This window comes from Chinchilla lanigera, unplaced genomic scaffold (assembly GCF_000276665.1).
Source record: "Chinchilla lanigera isolate Chin_1 unplaced genomic scaffold, ChiLan1.0 scaffold00048, whole genome shotgun sequence".
Lineage (NCBI taxonomy): Eukaryota > Metazoa > Chordata > Mammalia > Rodentia > Chinchillidae > Chinchilla > Chinchilla lanigera.
The window spans coordinates 8,804,299-8,823,583 of NW_004955449.1; the positions used below are offsets into that span (position 1 = coordinate 8,804,299).

Here is a 19,285-nt window from a genome sequence, read left to right on the forward strand (position 1 = left end):
AGAGACAGAGACAGAGACAGAGACAGAGACAGAGAGACAGAGAGAGAAAGAAAGAAAGAAAGAAAGAAAGAAAGAAAGAAAGAAAGAAAGAAAGAAAGAAAGGAAAAGAAAGAAAGAAAGAAAAGAGCAACCAGAATAAAGAACCAACTGGCAAATAAGAACCTAAATGCTCGTCACATATCTACAACACAGCTAAGATTAGAGGACTTATGAAGGGCCCATCAGAAGGCCAAATCAACTTTATCCACAACTCTATCAAATAAATCCTCTCATCATCTCTATTTGAAAACTGAAGAGACACACTGAAATTAGGAAACGTCCAGTAAAATAAAATGTGCAGGACTCAAACTCGATATCTAACACCAAATATCTGTGATCTTTGTCCAGTCATGAAAGTCATGAAAGTCATTTTAATAACATTTTCATTGGAAAATTAACTTGTTGGACATCAACAAGGGAAAGATTTAGCCAGAAAAATTATTGTATTCACTGTAGCAGTGACTCAAACTCACTGAGGCAAAAAAGAAAAAGAAAATAAAGGAAGAGAAAAAGTAATCTAGTGGTTTATAGTTTATTGTCTAGGGCTCGTTTAGACAGAAGATGACTCCAGAGCTGAATTGTCGTGTCTAGCACATAGTTATGCTGTATGCTTTGGTTCTGCCTTCCATAGTGACAGATTTTTTTAGCAATTCTTATTGTGGTATGATGCTATAACTAATGCAACTGTCCAACTTCCAAATTTAAATCTTATAGGGAAAAAGACCCAGAAAAACTCCCATTGTCTCTCACTGGCTCCTGTTGGTTCACACACCCATCCTAACGTAACCACTCTGTCTAGGATAAGGCTGAGCATCCACAGTCATCCCTCAGCCACAGGATCACTATCAGAACAAGGAAAAAGCCTCCCTTGAAATATGTGAAAATCAGAGCTTAGCAGTGATATCAAAGTTCTTTGAAAATAGAGTCGGGATACCATTGCTAGATTCAGGGAAAGAATCTACCACACCAAAAACCCAAACAGGTGTGTGCTCTGAGTACACATTAGTCACATTTTCAATGTTCCAATAGTTAGACAATAGCAAATAATCTTGCATATATACCAACTTGTAGACTAGGGAAGATATTTGGAAAAATCCCTTCACCAAACTAAGTTGTCTTACAATAATAAAACACACAAACACCTATGGTAAATATCAGTTTCATTTATCAAATGAATATTCACATCCATCTTTACAGATTTGCTCAGTAATAGATTAATTCATTTTTCAGAAGATTCTAATTCAAAAATAGATGAGGTAATAAAAGCTTTACAAAGTGATTTACCAAACATAAATCTCTTGAGGGAGAGATTGATCGTAATTATAACACTTTGTATCTACTTTTGGTCAAGTAATATTTTAAGAGCTTTGAAGCCATTTAATCTTTTTAACAACCTAAAACAGTAGCTACTGTGATCATTCTCATTTAAAGGATGAGGAACCTGAGGCACCAACAAGATAATTAACTTGTAACATGTATAAGTTCTTACAAGTGCAAGTACAGTAATCCGGTGAGAACTGAAACCCATGCTCTCTGGCTACAAGAGCCATGTTCTAAAGACTATATGGTGCTTAAATATTTTTCTAGACTCATTCATTTTTATAAACACACCAGGATATATATGTAGCTTCTTTGATATTATATTAGTTGCAGGATTATCCCTTTCTATCATATTGAATCTAAGCAGTGATTACACCTTAGAATATTTTAAAAGCTGAATAGAAAATATTTTACCAAAACATCCAAGACATAAACATAACAGCCGCTGAATAATTTCCCATCTCAAAGTGACATCTGTGTAATGCATACTTGAAATAAGAATTATAGTCTTCTTTAAACAATTTCTCAGAATGAAATTTTAGAAATCATGCATTAATTTTTCTTCTTTGCTCTGATCCTTGTTAGCATTTTACTGACATTTTATGAGAATTCTATATTGCGTATGTTACCTGAAGATTTTAAACTAAGTTCACTGTATTACTTTTCAGACAAATTGTGTTGAAACTTTTAAGACCAGACATCATCTTTGGAATACATATGAATAATGGCAAAGACAATCAAAATTACTTGAAGTAGTCATGCGCAAAAACACATGCAAAATAGGGTTTCCAATATTTATAATATCTTTCTTTCAATGACTGTTCTTTCTCTTTCTCACTTATAAAAGTGAACATAAATGTTCTAAATTACAATTAAAAAATAACTAAGCCATGTTAGCACACACAGTGGTTCCTGAAAACAAAATATGTCTAGTTACATGAAGGGGCAATAAAAAGTAAGGATGTGAGGTAATGATTATTATATAACCTTAATTTTATTCCATAAAGATTGACATTTATGTAAGCATTTTAAAGTATACATATATGTACTGAAAAATAATTGGTTTATTAAATCTTACAGATAAAAATATAGTATGTAAAAATTTGTATTACAAATAATGGTTGCATAAAATTTTTTGCAAACTTGGAGGTTTTCATATCCATGAGTAAAGAAATTTGAGAAAGACTGAGACAGGTCTTTTTCTGGAAATAACTTTGTGATTTATTTCCCTTTGGTTTTCTTCATTATGTTAGACTAATGTAAATATCAACTAAGAAAAGATTTACTATTACATGAAGATTTATTTTCTAGATTTTCAGACTTCTTATTCCATAAATTTGGGGCTATAGTCTCATGAAGGTTTTGATTACTACCTGCTGTTTTTTGTGTGTCACTCTCCCTTTAGCCTGAATCCAGCAGCTTATTTCTATAACCATTTCCAAAAGGGAGAAAAAGATCTTAATAATCACGCTCACATATTTTTCTCCTATAGATTAAGAACAGAAAATAATTAAATGTGAAAGACTTAAACTAAGCATGTCTGATCAGAAAAGTGGTTGTTTTCTTTAAATGTGAGTTTAGTTCCAAAACATCTTGTACTGCTTTTCTTATTATGAACCTTGAGCACACATTCATGAACTAATTCATGAATGTGTGCTCAAGTGGTTTATCAGCAGAAAGTCACATTTAATCTCATGATAAATGTTTGTTTTTGATGGCTGAAATATCATTGAATCATAAAATTCCACTTTTGGATCTTCATAATCAGATAAGGAATAAAAATTTGCTAGAGTGTGATCCTCTTCACAAATAGGAGGCATTTCTCTTTGTTATATTCTCCCAAATATTTATTGCTTAGTTTTCCTCATTCTTTCCATTTTATGAAAGACCTATGTCTAAATTTTTCCTCTCAGCCCTTATCATCTTCCATGAGGGAGTAAATAGACCTCTTCATTAGGTCTGAATATATAGATATTTCCTCCATGTTAGAACTAGTGGAGAGGAAGTTCTTTGAAATGAAAAAACAATGACCAAATAATGGTTTCATTTCATAATGTCCTACATACAAAACTTGTATTCACCTGTATGTGTTCATGTGTTATATACATGTGTGAGAGAGAAAGAGATGAAGAGATAGATAGATAGAGAGAGAGAGAGAGAGAGAGAGAAGAAAGGGGAAAGGAGGGGAAAGGAGGGATGAGGGGAAGGGGAGGGAAGAGAAAGGCAGAGGAGAGCAGAGAGGAGCAGAGAGGGGAGGAGAGGAGGGGAGAGGAGAGAAGAGAAGCATCATGAAGGAATATGCGTCTGTTTTTTCATGTTGTGTTAACACAGGACCTAAATTCTGGCACCCTTGGTTCTTGATTTCATTATCTAATTTAATCTCTAAAGTATTTGTGAAGGAAGTATTATTGTTACATTCCAAATGCAGCTGTGATCAAGGTTTACAGATGATGGTAACTTGCCATTGCCACATTGAGCAAAAGTTTAAAATTACATGGGTATCATTTCATATCCTAAATCTATCTCATTGCTCCATCTTTCTCTCATAAATGAGAAGTTTACCACTAAGAGACAAACTTTAAAGTGTAATGCGGAATATATCTGATTTTTTGTAAGCCAGTGGATCCCTAACTCCCATTTACACCCAAAATATTTATATAGACCAGCAGACATACTGCTAGTAGACAAACTAGAACAACTTAGTTTCCATTATAAACTCACTGTGAGGAGGTTGGCTTGACTTGTTTGGAAAGCAGAAATTGTATCCTAATACTTTTCATACTGAGTACTCTGGTCCCAGACATACAGAAGGAACTCACATATTCACAAGGAGCTTATACATCCACAGGACTGATAATTCTTCATTTCTCAGTGAGCTCTCTGTTCTTTTGGCTCCAGCTGATAACAGTCTGGTAATGGCCTCAATTCAGAACCCTAGATCTCAACACACATGAGGATCCTGCTCCATGTACACAGTGTCTCCTCGGCTGTCTATTCCTGAAGCCTCAAGTGAACATTTCCAAAACTGGATCTTATTTTCTCTAGATGTTGGTGCCATTTCTTAAACATTTCATTGCCACCATTTCTTTCTATTTTCCTTAATTAGAAATGTTTTTGTTTCCTTTTTTAACTTATGATCTCTGCCACTGAATATTTATATTCTAACATCTAGGAAATACATTTAAAATTTGCTTTTACCACGACACCTTTATTACCACTAATGTATTCCATGCATGGATACAAAATAGACCCTATCTGTCTATAACCATCTAGCTAGCTTTTTTTCTATTTATTTATCATCTACCTATTTGTACACTAACTCATTTAATAAATAATGGTCAATTGCTTAGGTGAAAAACCTTAGAGTCATCCTTGATTCCTTTTACTTTCTCTTGCTCACTACCCCCATATCCCCATATCCACTAGCCCATTCTTTTTGGATATCTGTATCTATCTATATCTATATCTATATCTATATATACATGTATAGATGTATGTATATATATTCCAACCATTTCTCACTTTTTATATGGTCAAAACCCTCGTTCAAGTCACCATGGCAGAAGGTGATAGAGTTCATTGAGAAGATATAGGAAGGGGAAGGGAGAACAGCTCTGATACAAGGTGCATGGAGTGCAGGTGGTATTGAGCTTGTCCCCAGCAGAGAGGTAGTAGGCATTTTTCATTGATTTTTTTCAATTAGCACCTTGTAATTTTCAGGGATACTAACATAATTTAATGTATTACAGCACAAATAAAACTATGAAGCCCCTTGTTTAAGTCACAGAAAAGAGAGGACATCACAAGATGATAAAATTAAAAATTTTTCTCATTTATGTGACCTCTTTCTTGAACTGATGCTTTCTATTTCTATTTAATGTGGCACTACCTAGCACGAGGAGATGGAAGACAAGCACAAAACCACATAGCCACCCTTGATTTACACTGGAAGATGTGTCTATTCCTATTTTCTTCCCTGGCTGTCAGCTTTCCATGATACCAATTGCTGGAATAGGGCAACTTGACACAGCTGACATCGAAAAAGTCAACCCATTCAATGCTATGATCCTGCTGCCCCAACTAAGTTTGGAGGTGTGACCCCTAATGGATTGAAACTTCTGCACCTGCACATGTCTGGATTGTAAATGGATGAAAAGCTTGAGTGGCTCACATGCCTTGGTGCTGTCAAACCAATGCACGGGATCCTAGTTAAAACCTGACCTGTACCTGTGTCTCCAAACCCCAGTACAGCTAGGGGAAGTATAACACAGACTCTCTCCAACAACATCCTGTCTTCTTCATGATGGAAGGTGGCAGAAGTCATTGAAAAGATATAGAAGGTGAAGGGTGATCATTCTAGAATGCAAGGGGTATGAGGTGCTGGTGGTATTGAGCCAGTGCCCAGCAGGGAGATAGTAGGTAGAGTTAGACATTAAGACCCAGAACATGTTGCAACTCCACGGACTTTACTTAAAAATGCAAAATCGGGTTACTAAAAACAACAAAATTTTAGTGCAGAGCATTAGACTTCATGTGTAGGTAACTGCTAAATATGAAGGCTGTGTGATTCCCATGGAACCACATCCAGTAATAGTTCCTGGTTTTCTTTTATCTTGGTCTACTCATTGTAGCAACCTTGTTGTCTTCAAATACAAGACAGGGGCTGGAGATATAGCTCAGCTTCATAAGCAAACACAAGGTCCTGAGTTTGATTCTTGGTACAATAAATAAATAAATACAAGACAATCAAATCATTATTCTTTTAAAAGTCTCTAATGACTCTCCATTTTACTCAGAGGATGAGTCAAAGCACAGACAGTTGTTTGCATCAGCCACCTCTTTTGTTACTCCCAGATATTCCTGTGCTGTACTGTCCTGTATACATGAGCTTCTCTAAGCACTCCAGGCACAATCCAGGAATCTGACTCTGCACTTACTCCTTTTCTGTCTTTCATATTTTTGCCCAGATACTAGCATGGCTCAGTCCCTTAGCAACTCCAATCTTTGCTCAATATGACCTCAGTGATGATGTCTTCTCCAACCTCACCTTGGTGCCACTCCAACAACAACAACAGCAAAAGCCACACATAGTGAGCAGAGCCACCTCAAGAGAGGCCATGAAAACTACAACTAGCCATGCTGTAGGGGTGGAGCTGCTTGAGCACTTTGGAGTTCACATTTTGCCTCAACTTGCCTCAGGTGCTGGATATGAAGATACAGGGTTAAATGTTTGCCCTGCTAGGTTTTGGACTTGTTTTGGTCCCATTCCCTTCTGTCTTCCTATTCCTCCCTTTAAGAATGGGAAAGTTTACCCATTGTGTTTTAACACTGTTTAACTTTCTTTCTGATTTTTATAGAGGCTCACAGTCTAGAGTTTGCCTTGAGTCTCATAGAAGTCTTTGGACTCATACTTTTCAACAATGGGGAATTCTTAAGACTTTAGTGACTCTTAGAATTGAACTAAATATGTTTTACATAAAAAAATAAACATGAGTTTTTGGGAGTCAGGAGCCAAATATGGTTTAGATTCAGAATATTCTCCTAAATTCTCGTGTGCTCAGAAGTCGAATGGATCATGGGAGCATTATAACTAACTTACCATTAGGAGGTGGGGCCTGGTTGGAAGTGGGCCATGGGGAGCTTGACCTAGAGGGGCATATCTCCCTCCACATTTCCTCCCTTCCTCACCTACTTCCTGGCTGCCATAATGTGAGCAGCTTTCTTTCATCAGAGCCTTCCGCCATGCTCTTTCTGCATTGGAGCCAGCCAATCATCTACTGAAAACATGAGTCAAAACCAATTTCCTCTCCTATAGATGTCATGTGTTTTGCTCCAGCCATGGGAAAGTGACTAAGACAAGCATCTTTAAGTCTCATATATTACATTTCCCATAGATATTTTCCTATTTTTCCAGCTGGGTACATTGCTTTGCTTTTTCAAACTCAAGAACACTTGTTTTTCACACACTATTTGTGAAAATAAAAGTAATTACCTCTACTACCTAAATATTAGGCCATATTGTATCCCTCCTTGTAACTCATAAAGCACATAAAACAATGCCTTACACAAAGTGGATGCTCAAAATAATTGAATAAAAGTAGATTCAAAGAAATGTAGCACTGAGCAAGTTGTCATGTTGAAGGAGGGGTGGGTGTGCAACAGATTCTTGTGACTCTAAAAGGCGGATCTGAGAGTAACAGATTTAGGAGAGAAAATTTTGATACACTATCTTAGCTGTAATTAAGACCAAGACCAGACATGTAGCATCCTTGAGTACACAAAGCCACTGGACCTCACAAGTGACCTCACCTCACCTTGATTTGAAAGATAAGCAAAACTTAACTTGAACCCTTTCTTATAATTGCTTCTATTAAAGAAAACAAATTTAAGATTAACCAATCACATACTGTGTATTAAAATAGTTATATAATCATATCTTAAATGGACTTTCCAGAAATATAGACCAAATATTGCAACTGTGTAGTCATAGCCAGTCAATATTTTCTTTGCTTTATTCTCATGTTTACCTTATAAAGCCTTCCCCTGAGTTACCTTGGTGAACCCCCAAACCATTTTTGCTCTGGAGTTGTCTGATTCAAGAAATGAAATTTGGCCAGGCATGGTGGTGTATGCCTGTAATCCCAGCACTTCGGAGGCTGAGTCAGAAGGATTGTTGCAAGTTTGAGAACACCCTGAGCAACAAAGTGAGCTCAAAGCCAGCCTAAATTGCATAGGAAGACTCTGCCTCAAAAAGACAAAAAAAAGAAAAAAGAAAAAAAGAAATTTGTTCAAATAAACTATTTAAAATTTTATTGTCTCAGTTTACTTTTTAGTAAACACAAATCATAATGATCAAATTCTGAAACTTGTGCAAATCAAAATAGATATTTCTAAAATGAAATAATCTTCACTTGTCATAAATATTCATGTAGAGCCATAGTAAGGGTGTTTTTCTGGGAAAATAATTGGAATGTATAGTTCTAAAATTGTTTCTGATTCCTGGATTCCATGATTGCCTTAATAAAAACAAGCAGCAATTTATATTTTACTAAATAAGAAAAATTGGAGATATAATTGCATTAATTGTTAAGATCATTTACAGAAACTTTGCAGGTGGTAACAACCCAATATCAAGGAGATGATCATAGAATGCTCCATTTACCTGATTGTTGGCTGGTGCCAATCCCAGAGGGCAGGAAGTTTATGGAGCTTACTAAGGATTTTCTAGTGCTTTATGCATCATGTGTGGCCTTGACAAATATGTAGTACTGAATTAATAATGAAGCCTAATTTGCATTTGTATAACCAGGTCAAAAGTTGTCAAAAGAGAAGACAAAAAGAGGACCTTACCAATAAAATATAGCTACTTTCAAAACTAAAGCTAATTATAGTATCTTAAGCTTCAATAAAGAAAGCATGCAGGACTAATGTTATTGAATTCTTCATGCTTCTTTTTTAGCATCAAGAATGAATTGGTTTTTTGTCTCTTGGATTCATATTATAAATAATATATTTTCAGAAAATATGTTAAAATATGTGCTCAAATACATGTTTTCCTATGTAAATGAGTTGCCTTGAGGTTGAAACTCTTAAGTCCAAAATGTTGGAATTTCTTTCCTTGCAGTTGTTCCCTACTGATATTAAGAAGCTAATTTGCAGAATTTTTTTAAACCAAGCATTTTTGATACTCAGTGTCTGCCTCTGCTTTATTCATGTGATAACATTCATTTGGAAGAATTCTTTATGTACTTAGGGTGGCTGGGGGAGTCTTGCTGAGGATATGAGATTTAGGCAGAAGCCCTGAAGAAGGGTGAGGAAGCCAGCTTAGTCATAACCTTCCTGCATGGAAGGGTTCCCAGCTGAGCTAATGCATCCTGCAAACTACAGGTACATTTGGAAAGGCCTGAGGAAGGTAAATAACACTGAGTGAATAAAATGACAACACAAGGAAATAACACATTCTCGGCAACAAGAAAGTAGAGCAGGTAGCAGTGACAGTGAGGACAATAACAAATGCTGCCAACTGCAGTTAGGTCTGCCATCTGGTTTCACAGCAGTTTCATCAGTGACACCTGTGACGTTAATGTCAAGATCAGAGCCCTAGCCAGACCCTGAGAAGCAGCAACCACACCAGAAATAAAGGAAGGCTCATTGCCGTTCGAGGTCTTCTGCCTGAGCATATAAGGAAGAGTGAAATCAGGAAAGCCGTGCTTGGGCTTCCCAGAAAGAACAAAACTTGGACCGCTGATGCAGGGTGGACCCAAGAATGGAGCAGACCACAGTTGAAATCAGCAACTAGAAACAATTCAATATTAGGGATGTGGACAAAGCTTCTCCTCAATGTCTAGAAATACTTGTAAAGATTTTTAAAGACTAGAGAATAATATTCTTTTTTACCACAATGCAGTTTTAAAAAATAAACTGCAAAACTGAAAAGATACAACTACAAATTACATATTGCTATATGATTCTCTTTATTTTCATTTGTGAAGCTATAGGGTCATTGGCAGTGTATTTGTCAATTCTAAATGTTGACAGCTAGCTTCACCAACACATTCCTTTACTTGTAACTACTCCTAGCACACTATGGCTAATACAAGTAAAGACTTAGCCACTCTAATCCTTCAATCACTAGATCTCTTGACCACTGGATTAAAAAAATTATATTATTTTCTCTCCTCCTCAGAATAAGGATAATGAAAGGAAATGGGTAATGAAAGGAAATGGATAATGAAAGGAAAGGAAATGGATAATGAAAGGATAATGAAAGGAATGAAAGGAAAAAGGACATTTAAAACAAAGAGAAATTATCTCTTGCATTCTATATATAAATTTTCACTATCTGATTCCATGTATGTGAATTTTAAATGTATTGCTGGCACTTGTAGGATGGTTAGATTTTGGACAGCATCTCTATCCATGTACACAGATTCAGAAGCCCACATATGTTAGATTGTGTGAATTCTACACTACTATATTGCTGCGCTAGTTTCCTCTGCAGAGGACATAGGAAAACAATCAGGCTGAAGAAGGGAAAAAGACAAAGTCTCAGGAAAACCTGTCAGTACCATCATTCTGCGAAGTGACCATTTGCTTTCTGCATGTTCATAATTGGGTTCATACTCATAAATGACATTTCCCATTTGTTTTTCTCACTCTCAACCAAACAAAACATGACAAAAAATTTAAAGCTATTTTTGATCCATAAAAGCAAAACCTTGTTATTTTGAAATTATCAAAGAGCAAGAGATGACTCACACATTTTTTGAAAAGTTCAAATCACGATCACAAATTGCAAGCTGAGTTTCCTTTTGGTTTCTCATAAAAGACAGATCCTGTGGTAGGGTAATGGTTTGAGTTCTACAAAGAAAACATTCTTCTGAATAAAAATTTATAAATTAGAAGATACAGGTTTAAATACATCATAAGATCTTGAGTTTTGTGGGTTTTTTCCTTACATTGGCACCATAGTCAGTACTAATTAAAAAAATGGATTTTGTGTTTGGCAGGGAGCCTGCAAGAGATCATTTAGTCAGGCTTCTAATATTCCTTAAAGATTAAACTAAAATCAGAGGCAGATGGTTTCTTCTCATATCTCATAACAGACATTTCACAACTTTTTTGGTTGCCTATTCAACTCTTTAATCCCCCTCTTACTTATTCTTTAGTTATAATCTCAGTCAATATTAGCACTATCTAAAATATATTCACCAGCATCTCACTGGGTGAAGTGGAATCACTACTCAAAGAGACTTACCAAAAAATGTCAAGTTTATTTACCATTATATTTACTGGCATGGTGCAAAGATACTTCTTTACTGGCTTCACCAATGGCTTAATTACAGATATAGTAGAATAAAATTACTGACTGATGGTGAGCATGAGTCTCATCATTTGCAGCACTCAGTCTATTTTTCTGCCCATCCTTTCCTCCTCAATTTTCTTTATGAAGAGAATAAAATGTTAATTATTAACCAGTTCCAAAGATGACAAAATAGTTAAAGGCAAGAATCTATTGATTTTTAACATGTTGCATTTTAATTACCACTGAGATTAGAATATTTTCTAAGTTTCCTCATGATTCCTTCTTCCATAAATATATGAATTATTCAAAAATTAGTTGTTTAGTTTTTTTTTTTAGAAAACAGACTTTTTCTACATATGTCACTGGTTTCTAATTTAATTTCACTGTAGTCAAGTAGTCTTTGAAATTGGTTGAAATTTATTTTATAGCCTAGTATATGGTCATGTGTGCTGGAAAATCGTACATGTTTTGTAGTTGCTAGGTGTAATATTCTGCAAATATCAATTAGATCTTTATGCTTGATAATTGAAAATACTATTTGAGTATTCTGTATCTTTACTAAGATGTTATGGTTTGTGTCTAGATGTCCCCTTAAAGCCTCATGTCGTTTTAAATGGGACTTTTTTGGAGGTAGCTGAATCTAGAATTTGTGAATGGTTCATGGTTCAATGCTGGGATTCAAGGTTCTGGGATTAAAGGTAGGTAATTGCTGGATCAGTCCAATGATTGGATTAGCACTCCCCTGATCCAAGTAGACTGGAAACAATATAAGAGACAGAAACAGCTGCCTTTGATTTTGCTGATTTTGCTCTCTTCCACCACCATGAGTGGTTGCCCCTCTACCCTGTGTCACCCTCCCTTGGAGCCAGAAGATTGTAGATTGAAATATCCACAAACTGTGAGCTAAACAAAACTTTCCCCTTTAAATGTGGGTATTAGGCATTTTGTCTCAGTGATAAGAGAAAAGTAACTAACTCAGAATTTGGTATCAGAGAAGTGGGGTCCTTGCTGTGACTATACATGATCATGTGTTTCAAGAGCTTTTGGGAATGGCTTAGGGCAAGAGATTGGAAAGGTTCAGAGATCCTGGCTGAAAAAGTAGAGCTGCAACACCTTAGGATGCTCTGTATGAGGAATTCTGGTCAGGACTCAGAAGACCTGAAGACTAATAGAAATCCTGCATGTAAAGACCAAACTAGGAGGTTTCTACTGGGAAGAAGGACTTCTTCATTAGTTGTTGGACTCCAGGTGGAGCGTGTTATGGTTTGGCAGAAAGTTTGTCTGCACTTTGCTCGTGTCCAGAAACTTTGCCTGAGACTAAGATTAAGGGTAGCAGACTAATTAATCTGGTGGAATAAATTTTAAGGTAGTCAAATGTTGGGGCAGTGGAATAGCTACTGTTGGGTGATTTTAGTTAAATTTATGTTGAAAGTCAAGAGTAAAGATCCCAGAAGAATGATATAATACATTGTGAGTTTGGCCAGAAGGGACGCTCCAGTAAAGCTGTAGACTGCAAAGATAGATCACAGGAGATCTTGACTGCTGAGAAGGAACAAGAGAATAGGAAAGATGGTCCAAGGGTATCACAAAAAGTAGCACTCCACTCTTTGCAGCTTCAAAATTCCGCAAGTGAATTTGTGTAATTTGCTTTGGGAGAAGGGCCCCATACTCTACAGTCTGGAATGGTGGCAACATAGAGAATTTGTTCCTCAGAATTGGATTTGGCTGCTCAGAGATGCAGGCACTTGACCTCTACATGTAGCCAGGAAAGGAGGAAGACTGGCTACTGCTCTAGCTGGCAAAATACCTTGGCATCATCCATTGGGTGCTGGTTTTAGGAGCATGCAGAATGGAAGAGTTGTGGGGTAAGGAAGGTTTACACCCAGATTTCAGAAGGTCTGGGAGGCCAGGAAGTGTGCCTCTTAGAGGGCACTATAAAGCTGTGAGTGTGAAGCCAAAGGTACAGTGGAGACCACAGAAGTCTGGATAAGCCAAGAACATGGATCACCTAAAAAAAGCTTCAAGGAGGGGGGCAAAGTGAGCCCAAGAGAAAAACCATGGGAGCTACTACCACCAGAAGTGCCATAGAGGTGAAGCTATTCAAACCTTTTGGAATGCAAATCTTGGTGCAGATTACCTCTAATGCTGCTAATGGAACTACAGGACTTAATGTCTGCCCTGCTGGATTTTGGACATACTTTGGTCCAATTCCTTTGTATTCCCCTCGTTTGTAAAGTCTATCTTGTGTCATTGAACATAGGGAGTATTTAACTTTCTTTTCATTTGCACGGGGACTCATAGCTAAGAGTTTTCCTTAAATCTCAGAGAAGATTTGGAACTTGAACTTTTTAGCAATGCTAAAACTGTTAGGACTTTAGCCACTCTTAGAGATGGACTAAACACCTTTTGCATAAAACAATGTACATGAGTCTTTGGGAGGCCAGGGCCAGAATGTTATGATTTGTGTCTACATGTTCCCCTAAAGCCTCATGCACATTTAGACAGGACTTTTTTGGAGGTACCTGAATCTAGAGTTTGTGAATAATTCATGGTTCAATGCTGGGATTAAGGGTTCTAGTATTAATGGTAGGTCACTGCTAGATCATCCCACTGATTGGACTGGTACTGCCCTAATCCCACAGTCTAGGTACAATAAAAAGGGACAGAAAAAGACTTGTGCCTCTCTTCCTCAATTGCTCCTCTTGTTATCTTCCACAGCCATCAATGGTTGCCCCACTGCCATGTGCCACCCTGCCTTGGAGCCAGCCAATTATGGACTGAAACTACCACAAACTGTGAGCTAAATAAACCTTTCCTCCTTCAACTGTGGGTGTCAGGTATTTTGTCTCAGCAATGACAGAAAAGCAACTAAGACATACTATTCGTCTTTTTGCTTTATCAACTACTAAATAAAGACTATTAAAAACCTTTAATGATTATAGATTTGTTGAGTCACTGCAGTTTTGCCATTTTTTTCTTCTTGTATTTTGAAACTCTGATTTTATTATACATTTCTATGATTGTTATGTCTAACACAAATCAGCCCTCTTGTCTATATGAAGTAATCATTTTTATGTGCTAGTATCCTTGTCTCAAAGTTTACTTTATTTAAAATTAATATAATCATATCAGCTTTCCTTTATTTAGTGTTTGAATGCTATAAACTTTGTCTATTACTTTACTTTAACTTGTCTCTATTATTATTTAAAAAATATGTCTCTTGAAAGCAGAGTACTACTGGCCTTGCTTTTTATTATCTGGCAATCTCAAGAGTAATGAAAATATACACCCACATTATTCTAGACTATTCATAGCAATCTTTTTATAACAGCTAAAACCCATGATCAACTCAAATGTTCATCAGTAAGTGAATGAAAAAACATAAGATATATAGAAGAAGACTATTCAACCACAACAGAAAATATGAAGTATTGATATATGCAACAAAATGGTTAAGTCTCAAAAAAACATGTGACTGAGAGGAATCAAGAAGAAAGAGTATGTACTTTATTGTTCTATTTACATGGACAAATCATAACTGTAGTTGTACCTCAGGGTAAGAGCAATTGACTAGGAAGAACACTGGGGTAATAGAAATATTCCATCTTAACAGTGGTAATAGTTAAGCAGAGGAATATCTTTGTCAAAATTCAAACTAATGCTCATTTGAAAAATGTGGTTATTTTATTTTATGTAGAGTGTATTTCAATGAAAAACAAGTTACAAACCAAAGCTTCAGTTCTAGTTATCTACTTCCTATTTTCCTTAAATCTATGTGAATACACCAAGGCAGTCCTACCAATCTGAAACAGATCAACCATCTGCTTTCAATTTCTTGTTGGCCCTTTTGGTTAAAAGTGTTCCTGTCAGGTAGCTTCGGTTTACCATTCCCATGTGGCCAGAAGAACAATGCAAACTTCTCAGACGTGGATTTCATACATTAATGGAAAGCAAAAGCCCACTGTGTCACTAGATATTCAACTCTAAAATTAATAGAAGTTGGATTCATCAATATTCTCTGACCCCAAAATAATTCAAAATATTATTATGTAGGCAAAATAAAATAAAGACATTAAAATTTAAATGACAATACTAGGTTTAGAAACAATATAAGAGAATAATGTACAAAAGCAATACAAGACCACAAGGAAATATACAATTTACCTGTGACCATGGCATGCTTGATTCACTTTTTCAGAACTTACAATTTTTATATGCATTATTTTATTTTCACTTGTAGCAAACTGGAGAGGTGGATCAAGGAAGGATGAATAGTCTCATCTTTTACATCTGAAAACTAAAATGTTAGACTCTGTCCCTGACCATAGCAAATAAATGGAAGATGCAAAACGGCAACTCAGGTATTTTGACTCAAAATAAGAGGAAACAAAGGACCTATTCTTGTTTCTAAAAGGTAACAGACATTGAGGGATGAAGTTTCTATAAAAGTTTCTTAGGTGAGGTGGTATTTTCACTGAGCTTTCAAGGGTACCCTGGGGTGAGTGTACATCTAGGTGAAAGGGAAATCATGGGCAGAGTCCGAGCCCCAAGTGGGGCCTTTCTATGCCTGACAAGAGAAAGCAAGGCAAATTAGAATAGCAGGCAAGAGGATGAGTTCGAGTAAAAGAGAGGTTGCTGCTTAGATCAAGTTGCAGATTGAATCTGGGAAGGATGACAGCACACTAGAGAAGATGACAAGTAGAATGCTAAAGATGAATGGCAATTAGCTGAAGGTTTTAAGAAGGAAATGAAATATTAAGAAAATGTATTACATAATATGTTAAATATTATGTAATATTAATATTATAAAATACTGATGTTGTCCTTTTAAAAAGTACAATTTTAATACCCATAAATGTGAGTAGATAATTAATGAGTTATAAATAAATTAGATGAACTAAACTTATTTAAGAAATTTATAGTTATGGGCAGAGAAAGAGGGGCAAAATAGTGCATTTCCTAGTATTGCAAAACCCATGCTATCCTGAAAGCAGAAAAAAGAATTAATGAAGAATAAAAAATTAAAGATATGAAAAAAAGTTGTTTAAGGGCACTTTCTCTTGAAATAAGAAAGATTGGATGAGATCAAGAGCAAAGAAGACATCATTAAGCTTGGAAATCAAGGGGGATAACTTTTAACCTTAGAAAAAGACTCAAAGTATATCAATAGATAGATAAATTTAACAATAGAGAACATTAAATTTACCTGACCACTTCAATGAAGTACCCTGCTAAAAAAGGTTAGAAGAGTTGAGGTTGAAAAATTCCATAAAGAATACTGCAGTGATCACTGATAAAAAATGGTTTTGTTGGTTATTAGACATGAAGCAAAATATTACAATAAAGAAATTTGGGGCACAATTTTTAAAAACATAAATTTAGGTAATAGTTCATACATACATAGGTATCTCCTGCCTTTATACTGACTTTTATTTTTCATATGAGTAAAAGAGAATATGATGTCTTATGTGCTGTGATTTGGACTAGTGTCCCTCAAACGTGCCTGTGTAGGTTTGTCCCTGACCCAAGGCTCTAATAAGGTGTGGTAGAATCTGTCAGAGATGAAGTCCATTTGAAACTCTCCTGGACATGTTGGGGAATGCCTCTGGGAGGGGATGTAGGACCCAGGCTCTTGCTTCATTTCTCTTTTTGCTTACTTGCCCCCAGGAGATGAGCAAATTTCATAAATATATACTTCCTGCCAGGCTGTACTTCTTTATAATGGGTTAAAGAGCCTGGGGTCAAGTGAGTATTGACTGACATCACTGAACTATGACAAGGAACAAATAAAAGGGGTAAGGGGATGATTGGAGCATTTCTGATGCTTCTTCAACAAAATATGAAGTTTTACCATATGCTGGAGAGGAAATTGCCAAAGCTGAAGCTGACTCCAAGGTTTGGCAACTTGATACAGGAAAGACAGAAATCTTCTCTGGTTTTACCAGCTGTCATTAATTACTTTACTTGAAGTGTAATTCCTCATGCTGCCATCCCAATTTTATGGCAGAAAACAGAATGAAAGTTGTACTTAAGAGGAATTACTCTGTCTTAAAATACTGGAAAAAATGACTCAAATTAAGGACAATTGTGAGGAACATTTTGCAGAAAGAAATTCATGTCAGCTTGAAGTTGAATGTGAAAATGTAAAGAATGTATAATTTTAAATCATTCATAAAGGTAAAATTTAGGTGAAGTTTGAATGACTAATAAACACATTACTGAGTAATAAAAAGTTATGCATGCTTCATAAGAATAGATGAATATACTTATAAAGAATATTGTTTATAAGAACAGATGAATAAAAGAATAGATGAATATTTCCATAGTTCATTAGACCATCATAAACTATATTTCTATAACAAAAATAAAATCACAACCATTCCAAAAAGAAAATTGAAAGTCATAGTCTTTATTAACTAATGTGAGATATAAAAGAGAAGATACATTGTAAAAATGAAATTAGTACAAAAAAGTAAAAAATAACTTTTTCTTGTATTTAAATTTTCTTGAAGAATATCTTTTTCTATAAAAAATAACTAATATTTTAAGTGAAGTATTCATTTAAAGGAAAGATGAATTTTTGCTTCATCAAAGAACTCATAACAATAAAGAATCAATATTTTAAAATTCAAGAAAGTTTTGAAGTAAGAGGTGAGCTACAATGCCATGTTGAAGATGGACATGGTGCAATACACACAGAAGCAAGATGTCCAGGGTTATTATAAACTATAATATGTATAATTTTATCATTTCCAGGGATAGACATCTGCACAAAGCACCACTTGGTTTTTATCACATTTTCACTTGGAATATTTTTTAATAACTACTATTTCAAAAACGTAGAGGCTGCTTCAACTGAGAAATAACCAAAACACTCAAGACCTGTATTCACTGTGCAGCTGTGGCCACCCTCAGAGGACAATAGATAAATAATATATACCACAATTCAACATTTCAGTGTGATTGAAATATCATTCCTTTCCTCCTTTTCAACTTCTCAAATCCATTCCCCATGAATTACACTGATGTAGAGGGACCACTCTGATGGAAACCTCAGACAAGCTACGAGAACCTCAGCAATATTCTGTGTCAGAGATCATTTTCATTGGTCAAAGTCCATAGGAAGATTGCCCAAATAAATCTAAAACAATAGATGTGACTGACTTGAGGTGGGTCAGCACATTTTCTTCCCTCAAGTGAATAACAAATAAGTAGAAAAGAAAGTTTAAAGAGCAAAGCCAAGGCTAAACAACTTAATACATTGATGACATAGTACATAATTTCTATTTTCCCCATAATCCAGAGCAGGAGTGTGAAGCGATCTTTTGTCTTCTAAGTGACAAAAAAAAAAAAAAAAGGTGCCTCTTCCCTTTCTAAATTTACCCTGTAGTTCTTTTTAAAACATGGGTATCAGCCCTGCAATGGCTCTAAAATGAATTGGGAGAAATACAGAACTGGAAGTCACTGTAGAAAGAATCCAGTTTGTTTCTTGCATTTTATGTGTGAGAAAACGAAGGCTTAGAGAATTTAAGCGTATCCATAATTAGCATTCGCTTTAGTCACTTTCCCTTTTCTGAGACACAATACAGTACCAGACGCCCACAATCTAAAGAGGTTTATTTTGGCTCACAGTTCATGGACAAGCTGGCTTCAAGGTAGGAGCAGGAAGGGAGAAGGGCATAACAGAGGGGCATGACGGATAAAAAGGAGCTTAATTTATGGCAGTAACCAGAGGAAGGAAAAGGAGCCCGGACAAGAATTCTGTACACCCTTCCAGGTCACTTGTCCATTGATCCATCTGCAACCAGGCTCTGCCTCCTAACTGAACTCATCAATGGATGAATCCCCTGATAAGCATAGCACTGCCATTGCTCAGTCACCTTCCAAATGCCCCACCGCTGAATTCATGAGCCTTTTGGAGACATTCCAGATTCAAAACCAACACAGCATTACGTCTATTTTTCTGCTTTGTAGTCCAGTACTTCTTTCCTCCCATGAACAATATTTCATCTCCAAAGAAGGAAGGAGGGAAGAAAGCCAGAGAGAAAGAAAGAAGAGAGAGACAAACAGAGAGAAAGAGAAAGTGAGAGGAAGGAAAGGAAGGAAGGAAGAAAGAAAGGA

General features: G+C 35.9%; 1 protein-coding gene across 2 annotated transcripts in view; it reads right to left on the minus strand.

Annotated features, from left to right (window-relative positions):
- The window catches only part of Scn2a (sodium channel, voltage gated, type II alpha subunit), a 124,123-nt gene that overhangs the window by 82,256 nt on the left and 22,582 nt on the right, over nucleotides 1–19,285 (minus strand). The window lies entirely within an intron of this gene.